Here is a 10,512-nt window from a genome sequence, read left to right as displayed (position 1 = left end):
ATGAATTAATCAACTATTTGTCATCTTATTAATATTTACTATACCTAAAATAGCATGAATTTATTAAATTTATTATTATATTTTATCAATATTTTGACTTTTGCTCATTCTGACTTCATTCAGGACCGTTAACTAATAAGAAATCGCGAGATTCTTTGATCATCTTTTCAGCAAGATGCAAGCTATTACTTAAGACAACATAGAACAAACATAGAACGGAAGGTAATCCTACACATCCACCTTCCATAAATATGGAGTGCTTCTGTCATATACACAAATACATGCAGAGTAGTGACGCGAAGTACTGGGTAAGTAGATCATGTCATTATTACAAAGCAGCAACTTGACTATCGACCGATGTGCGCCCACGCGTCGTTCACGGAAAGAGAGCATTATCGGTGGTTCAGTAAAGCTAGAACATTTACTGTAAAATATTATCGATTAGAAACATTTAAACGTCATTTAACCGTCCCAATGATGTAGATTCATTCTGTTGATTATTTTTGTTTACTTCATCCTTTTTCCCCTCCAGAATAAAAGTCAAAATAGCTAGGTCAGGGGATCGTAAGGGCCGCACATTCGTATTGATAATACTTGTATCCTCGAACATTATAGTCCGTGATAGAATAGTGACCTGAATGTGCTGTATCAAAATTATGTTGAAAAAAGACAGAAACTTGGTATTTCTGCATTAACTCACTAAAAAAAGGACTCGAAATCATTTCCACATATCTCACGGAATTAATATTTTATTAAAAAAACAAAGCCTGTTATCCTCTCACCACTCATAAAGCATTATATTCCTACCTTAAAATCATGAAGGATCTTTTCATAAAAGAGGTTGGGTTAATTAAAACCTCCAATTTTTTTTCCGTATGGAAATAAAACTACTCCTCTTATTAAAACAAAAGGAGGTGCTAAACACTTTTGTCTCATGCACATTATTAAAAAAAAATTCACAAGCTCTACGCATGATTCTAGAACCACAGGGTTTACATTCTTGCACTAGTGCCAATTTGTAAGGTTTTAACTTCAGTAGCTATGAAGCATTTCGCACAGAGCTGTGATATGCCCGTTTTTCGTAAAGCACAACTAAATGATCTTTCGAGGGAGAATTTTCCAAGAATGTCCAATGTCAACGAAATTGTTCTCAGTAAGGGCAGTATGCCTTCTACGTTTCTTATCTGTAACACTTCCTATCGCTCGGGATTTATTTACAAATTAATGAATCGTTGGGCGACTTGTTGCGTTAACGTCAGAAAATGTTTCCTGATATTGGTTTAGAATATCATAAGCCGAATTTAACATATCATCTTCGCACTGTACATAACACTCACTATTCAGGACTACAGTACAGTCTCGATTATCCGATTTAATGTGGATCAAGACTACCTTGAATAAGCAAGAACTCTAATAAAACAGATGGTTACTGAAAAACTGCGTTCTAATGAAAAATTAGAAAAAAAAAACTCTTTACTTAATAGACTAAATAGAATTAATAAATCAAGTTAATATAAACTCTAGGCATTTAAAAATCCATCACGTATACATTTAAAAAAGCAACTAACATGCAATACTATACAGTACTTATAGCAAGTTTTTTTTTCTTTTAGATCTGACTTGAATAATACGGAACCTCGGTTAATCGAAACTCGGATAATCGAGATTCTACTGAATATCTGTGTGCAGTATTTGAATGTTGCATAAAAATTATAAGCACGAAGAAACGCCTACAGCTCTAATCTCGCCTTAGCTTCTCGCTGAGACTGCGACTCATTCGCTTACAAAATATGTTACCGGATTTAATCAACGATAAACGAGACTCTTCGTAAGACTATATAAAGAATAAATTAACAGTTTTCTTCTTTTTAGGGAAAGTATACATAAGACATTAACACCACAATAGAATATTACAACATTAACAATTATTGTTATTTTCTCCAAGTATGTATAGCTTATAAAATTAATGTCTTTCTGAAATGCAGAGATGATCTTACAATAAAATTCCGCAATAACGAAATTATAGAATAAGAGTGGTATAAAAGAATATGAACATTTGAACAAAGTTCACTTCACAGCTGATTCATCAATCACGATGTTTAAGGATCATGACAAGTAGCAAACTTACGGAAAAATACTGTGGAAATATTTGTTACGTTCTATAATCACAACTATTTCAAGTTTCTTGAAATGTCATTTCAGTTATTTATTTAGTTTCAAAGAATAATTTCCGGGAGCATTCAACGCCGGACGCTGTTTCACTGCTGAAAGGTCTGTTTTTTCACTGCAGTTCACACTGCATTCGAACTGAATGTATAATATTGTTATGAAATGATGAAATAAGAATACCATGTACAAGAAAACTGTTTACTCATTTAAACAACTGTGAACCAAGTTGAGAATCTTTTCATTTCTTGGAACGTGAAACTCAATTCTGAAGTTCTATTGTCTATAAAATGCTCATGGTTATGAATAGGGAACGGATTTCTAGTTCCTATCTATTTTGTTTACTACGTCCTAGACGTATGTTATTCATACGAATAACGAAATTAAAAAATCGGAAGTCTCGAGGACCAGATAGTATTGCTACAGAGATTCTTAAATTAGGTTCCGAGGCCATAATTCCATACTTAATGCATATATTTCATGTTTCCATAAACAATGCAGCTATTCCATGTGACTGGAAATCAGAATGTTATGTTTTATTTAACGACGCTCGCAACTGCAGTGGTTATATCAGCGTCGCCGGATGTGCCGGAATTTTGTCCCGCAGGAGTTCTTTTACATGCCAGTAAATCTACTGACATGAGCCTGTCACATTTAAGCACACTTAAATGCCATCGACCTGGCCCGGGATCGAACCCGCAACCTTGGGCATAGAAGGCCAGCGCTATACCAACTTGCCAACCAGGTCGACTCTGGAAATCAGCTATAGTGATACCCATACATAAAGGTGGAAATAAATTAGATGTCGGAAACTACAGACCGATTAGCCTTACATCTGTCATATGTAAAGTCATGGAGCATTTGATATCGGATTATATTCGTCATGTTCTAAATGCAAAAGACTGGTTTTACTACCGCCAGCATGGTTTTAGGGAAGGCTTCTCATGTGATAGTCAAATTACGTCGCTGGTTCAGGATCTAGCTGAAGAGGTAGATAGAGGAGGAAGAATCGATGCAGTTGTGATTGATTTTTCGAAAGCATTTGATTTGGTGCCACATGACATATTAATAGATAAGTTAAGTAGGCTAGGAATAGATAAAAGAGTGGTGCTATGGATCCAAGAATTCTTAAAAGGTAGAACCCAGAGAGTTAGAGTAGGTCATGAAATATCGTATATTGGAAATATAAGTTCAGGGGTGCCACAGGGCAGCGTTCTGGGTCCATTACTCTTTATTATATACGTAAATGACCTATGCCAGAATATTACATCAAATGTGAGGCTATTTGCAGACGACTGCATTATCTATAGAAAGATTAGAAATAATTCAGATGTAGATGCTATTCAAACAGACTTGAATAAAATTTATAACTGGGCGTTAATGCATAGGATGAAAATAAATGGTTCTAAAAGTAAATTTATAACATTTTGTAAAACCCGAGAGGAAACTAGTCTTAATTACGAATTCAGTGGTGTTGTAATTCCGCAAGAACAATGTTGTAAATACCTAGGAGTGTATTTAAGCTCCAAACTTTCTTGGGGAGAGCATGCTGATAATGTTACGGGTAAAGCATGGAGGGCACTTCACTTTATTATGAGAATTTTGAGAAAGGCTAGCCCCAAATCGAGGGAAATAGCATTTCTCACGTTAGTGCGACCGTTAATGGAATACGGAACTACATGTTGGGATCCCTATAGAATATATCAGATAAATTCCTTAGAAAGAATCCAGTATAGGGCAGCTAAATTTGTTAAAGGTAAAAGAGAAGATGGAAACGTAAAGATAAAAGAACTTAAATGGGAAACTTTGGAAAACAGACGTAGGAAAACTAGAATAACATCATTGTATAGAGCACATCTAGGTCAGAAACATGGGTAGACATAACAGCTCGGTTAGAAAAGCCAACGTACTATGGTAGGAACGATCATGATTTTAAAATCAAATGTAGGAAACAGAAAACGGATGTAGGTAAATTCTCATTTTTAAATAGAACTATAAATGATTGGAATGACCTACCTGCAGCGGTCTTTGAGGGCTGTCCTTCCTTACGGAGATTCAAGAATAACTTAAAAAGTTGTGTATAAAGTGCAAATTAAAATTAAGGTGACATTCAACATTTAATTTTTTAAGGTGACATGTATTTATCTAGCCTGACGAGTTACTTCCTTGGTTTGAATTGTAAATTATTTAAAAATAGCGTGTAAGAGGGCCTTAGACTAGAAATGTTTAGTTGAAATGTAGTTCTGTTTATAAGTATGCATAAGGATGTAATTATTTGACTTATTTGAACTGTTGTATCAGTGAAGCGAGGTGAGTCAGTGAAGTTATGGTTTTACAGTGCAGTGAACAGTTCCGATCAGTGATAATTTATAGCATCAATGAAATGTGTTGTATAGTGTCAGTGAAATGTGTTACAGAGTGTCAGTGAAATGTGTGCTAAAGTGTCAGTGAAATGCGTCATAGTGCCACTACAGGGAATGAGATGAGAGTAAAGTGAAAGATTATTGAAACTTATGTAGGGCCTATACATAATTATGTAGGTTGTATTGTAAAATTAGGTATTTTATTTATGTTTTATTATTATTGTGTTAAACTGTATTGTGTATTCTTATTGTATTGTGTATAAAATTGTATATGTATTGTAAAATTGTATTGTGTATAGTAAATTTTATTGTGTATTGCTTATCATTTTGTGTATTGTTTATATTGTATATAGACCCTACCACTGCCACAGGGTGCTTGCCCACTTGCAGTGTAAATAAATACATACATACAGATATCTGTACGTTTCATGTAGGCCTACACAGGATCCCCTATTAAAATTCTATAGAACCTAAAACGCCTATGTAAACCCTGAACTCCTATAAATGCATAAAAGCTATGTTTGTGCCTGAAAAGCTCCTTTTTATTATTTTGCGTACATTTAAATAAGATTACCGGTACCAAAAATGAAAAAAAATATCCTAAATAAACTGCAAAAATGCTACTTAAAATGTAAAAGATATCTCTTACAGACAAACACTGATCTTGCAAGTTCGTTCCATATTGGTCTCACAGACGAGGGAAGAAGATTTTACATAATTTCCTTGAACCGAAGTTCTTTTGGAAAAGTCCATCTAGCATAAAAAAAGCTGGTAGGTTGTTCAGGTTAGGTAAAAGCTTACAAATTAGTTTTCGCGTCAATGCACCTCCGTTATGCGAAATAAAACTGACCAATCAACAATCAGTCTCTTTCACTGATGGGATTCGAGTCTTCAGTTCAGTAGCACTTATTGTCAGCATCAGTTTTTGTACATAAATTCCACCTAAATCGGAATATTTACTAAAATTAAAATTATTTATTGTTAATTTTATATAAACTCCTAAAAGTTCTAAATTGGATTTTATAAAGTCCTAAATATCTTTTTTTATCACCTAATAATTCGTTCCCTGGTTATGAAAAACGTCTCCGTAGATAGACTGAAAACTATTTCATAGGTCACCAAATTGCGTAAAATTTATAACAACGTGAAGTTCATTTTAATTGCTGCTTTTTCAATATACAGCCTACGAAAATCCACCGGTATCTAGTGGCCAACCAGGCTAGTCCGCACAATGTAAGTTGGCCGAAAAGAAAATTCACCCAAAAAAATTCGCCCAAGAATACTGATCCAGGAATATTTGAATGCATCGAACCCACCTATGCAATTTGGGCCAATTAACATGTTACGGACTTCCAATTTAAGTAAATAAGGTAACTAAATTGTATATAATGAAGTTTTGTTTTACTTTGTATTTGTTACTATGATTATATAAAATACTTTAAAATCAGCCGCATTCAGAGTTCAACACTTTATAATATTATATTTTTCGAATGTTAGACGCTATGCAAAAACGATGAATTATTGATGGGCAAACGATTTGGCAATTATTGAATGCTAATGATATAGGCTAAGTAGTTGAAAAATCTTATCCTGTAGCTACAGAATGAACAGAACTATATAATACCATTACACTACATGACAACTTTTCTTTCGGCGGGCTCACCGAGGCAAGAAAATGTTGTACAAAAGCACGTGCTTCTTGTTTACCAGTGTGCGCGGATGAACAAGAAAGTTATGTGCGGTTGTGTGCATGTCCACCGAAAATAAAAAAGTATTGCCGCATAGCGTATTAGTTAAGGTTTTTCAGTCTATGTTATGTATACCACAAATTTTACAAACCAAGTCGTTGATAGAAGGGCCTCGGTTTCTGTCAGAAAAGTGCCAGTTGAACGAGCTAGAAATAAATCAGAAATTTCTAATTGTTTCAGGAGACTGGAGTTCAGAAGGGGAATCTGTCTGTCTATCTGTCTGTCTGTCCGTCCGTCCGTCCCTGTCTGTCTCTGTCCGTCCGTCCGTCCGTCCATCCATCCATCCATCCATCCATCCATCCATCCATCCACCCACCCACCCACCCATCCATCCACCCACCCACCCACCCACCCACCCACCTATCTATCATATATCTATCTATCTATCTATCTATCTATCTATCTATCTATCTATCTATCTATCTATCTATCTATCTATCTATCTATCTATCTATCTATCTATCTATCTATCTATCTATCTATCTATCTATCTATCTATCTATCTATCTATCATCTATCTATCTATCTATCTATCTATCTATCTATCTATCTATCTATCTATCTATCTATCTATCTATCTATCTATCTATCTATCTATCTATCTATCTATCTATCTATCTATGTGTTTATTAATTAATTTATTTATTTATTAATTTATTTATTTGTTTATTTATTTTCATTTATTTATTTAATATGACATTTTATATTTTAAAATTCTGTACTTATACAGGCCTACAAGACGTGTGGAAAAGAGTTCTGTTATCATTCATTTACTTGATAATTGATGGAATACAAATTATCATGTTCACTGGGGTTCAGGAAATCGTAATATAAAGAAGTTTCCCGTACAGATTTTTTCTTATATTACTGGACTTTACATTGTCCTCTTTCCTTCCCAATTTTAATAATTGTTATGTCTAAGACGTACTCATATTCATCTCATCCTTCGATACATATATCAGATTGCGATTAAAATCCAAAAATATTTATGTGAGACTGGTTTTGTATGTGAAATTCAGCTTCAGAAATTGCTTTGAGAGAAGCTTTCGTAACTTCTAAAGATATTTCCGAGATCCTACTCAAGAAAACAATTAGGACAATGTGTGTGTCTACTTACTGTATCATCCGTTTTAATTATTTTCACAAGATAACATCTTGGACAGAAGAATACAAACATAAAGAATTTTCATATTTTAAAAACGCATAGCGGTACAATGAATTCACAGGTCACTTATGAAAGAGACTGTGCACAATGCTTGTGTATGGGATCTCAACCGTGTCTCGTTGTTCCAGCAGTTCTAATCTTACTTTCCGATCTCTTCCTTTATGAGACTTGTGGTGCAGATGGTGACGGAGATCATGGCACGAATACAGATCTGGAGTGTGTCCGATGGCACAGTAGCCTCCTGGCCTCATCTCCGCACGTGAATTCTCCGCTCTATTAATTTCTTGCAATACTACACCGATGATAATTAGTGCATCTGAACTCACTGTTTATTGCTACCGGTTTTACTGCGTTACCACATTATTCGGCATGAAGCGCGATTCCAAGAATATTTTCTACAATATCTTTTCGATCGCCTTGGAGTTCCGTTGTAATATTGAGGAGACAAGAGGAAGAAGAAATTCGGGATAAGGAAAGAGATGATGATGACGAGAGGATACAACTTATACAATAACGGTCTTACTAATAAATCGTGTATAGTTTTATACGAGACTTATGCAGAGTTGAGACAGAAAACGTTACTAATAAACCATGCATTACCGATGGATGTATAAACAGTCTGTAACTATACAATGGGAATTGCTTTGCGTAGTTATATACACGAAACCTCTTGTTTAAGCGTTGAATATAGAGAAAAATGGCCGCCCCTCTAACAGCTGTTCGTATCGACTGTCATTATATGATGATGGTTTCCTTGTAACCACAGAAGAACAAACCAAAGAGCATAGAATAATTAGAGTAATTTTGCTGTAGCTTGCACTCTTTGACCAAAATATAGTGTGGTAATCGATCAGAGCCAGTTGTACTATCGATACTTAACACGGCACACTAGAGCGCTCTAAAGGATGTAATAGAGAATCTCATATATTCTATTACCTTTCGTAATGAAGTAATGACGAAACTATGACGTAGCTGTGTAACAGTTATACTGATATACACGACGTATGTAGTGATTATTAGTAAGGAATTTACACACGACTTATAAACGAGCTACTCATTGTATAAGTATAAGACAGTTAAACGTCTGTATATAGAGTTTTTATCAGTAAGACCGTAAGGAAACGGAAGAGAATAATAAGAGGATGTTAAAATTTATTGAAGAAGAGAATGAGGAAGAAGAGAATAACGGAAGAAAAGAAAAATGAGGAATAGAATCTTTTCTTATTGGACTATAAGAAAAATGTCGAAATGCGTCAGAAATTAGAAAGGTCGGAAAAGAGAAAAAAGAAACATGAGATGAAGAACAGTAATTAGTTGATAAGAAGAATGATCTGGAAATCAGCCCACGTAAAAAATACACCCATAAAACCGAAGTAATGTCCCCTGATAGGCTATCGCTGCAAGCTTACTTTTATAAATCTTCAAGCAGACAGGATATAGAACGGCCGAGGAAAAGATGGAGGCAGCAATAAATGATTCTCTTTCGCTTCGGAGAGGGATTTACCCAATTCTTGAAATTGAAGAAGAAGAAGAAGAAGAAGAAGAAGAAGAAGAAGTAGAAGAAGAAGAATGAAACAAGAGAATTACTAGAAGAATAAAGAAATGGTAAGGAAGAAATGGATATAACACGGTGAGGAAGAGAACAATAATATGAGCATGAGGAAGGAAAAAGTAACAAAAGACTGAAGAAGACAATGACAGTAACAAAAGGATGCGCAAGAAGATAAGGGTAACAAGAAGGATAGGAAGAAGATAAAAGTAATACAAGGATAAGGAAGAAGAGAAGAGTAACGAGATGAGAAAAATTAGAAGAGTAACAAGAATATGAGGAAGAAGATAAGTGTAATAACAGGATGAGGAAAAAGAGTAACAATAGGCTGAGAAAGAATAGCAGAACAACAGGAGGATAAGGGAGAAGATATGAGTAGCAAGAGAGCAAAGGAGAAAAAAAGAGTAATAAAAGTAAGAAGAAGAGAAGAGTAACCATAGGATGAGAAAGAATGGCAGAGCAAAGGAGGATGAGTAAGGTATGAGTAACGAGGTGAGGAAGAAGATAAGACTAATAAGATGAAGAAGAAAAGAACAGTAACAATAGGATGAGAAAGAATAGCAGAGCAACAGGAGGATGAGTAAGAAGATATGAGTAACAAGGAGGTGAGGAAGAAGATAAGACTAAAAATAGTATCAAGAAGAAGAAAAGATTAACAATAGGATGAGAAAGAATAGCAGAGCAACAGGAGGATAAGGGAGAAGATATGAGTAGCAAGAGGGCAAAGGAGAAGAAAAGAGTAATAATAGTAAGAAGAAAAAGAAGAAGAAGAAGAAGAAGAAAAGATTAACAATAGGATGAGAAAGAATAGCAGAGCAACAGGAGGATGAGGAAGAAGATACGAGTAACAAGGAGGTGAGGAAGGAAATAAGACTAATAATAAAATGAAGAAGAAAAGAACATTAACAACAGGATGAGAAAGAAGAGCAGCGCAACAGGAGGATGAGGAAAAAGATAAGAATAATAATAGTATCAAGAAGAAAAAAAGTAACAATAGGACGAGAAAGAATAGCAGACAATAGGTGGATTAGGAAGAAGATAAGAGTAATAATGGGATGAGCAAGAAGAGAAGAGTAACAATAATATGAGAAATAATCGCAGAGCAACAGGAGAATGAGGAAGAAGATATGAGTAATGAGGGCGTGAGGAAAAAGATGAAAGTAATAATCTAATGAGGAAGAAGAGAAGAGTAACAATAGGATGAGAAAGAATAGCAGGCAACAGGAAGATGAGGAAGAAGATATGAGTAACGAGAGATCGAGGAAGAAGATAAGAGCAATAATGGGATGAAGAAGAGAAGAGTCGCAAGAAAATGAGAAAGATTAGAAGAGTAACAAAAATATAAGGAAGAAGATATGAGTAACGAGAGGTCGAGGAAGAAGATAAGAGTAATAATGGGATGAAAAAGAGAAGAGTAACAATAATATGAGAAAGAACAGCAGAGCAACAGGAGCATAAGGAGAAGTTATGAGTAACGAGAGGTTGAGGAAGAAGCTAAGAGTAATAATAAGATGAAAAAGA

The sequence above is a fragment of the Periplaneta americana genome, chromosome 12 (assembly GCF_040183065.1).
Source record: "Periplaneta americana isolate PAMFEO1 chromosome 12, P.americana_PAMFEO1_priV1, whole genome shotgun sequence".
Lineage (NCBI taxonomy): Eukaryota > Metazoa > Arthropoda > Insecta > Blattodea > Blattidae > Periplaneta > Periplaneta americana.
This window is presented reverse-complemented; position numbering follows the sequence as displayed.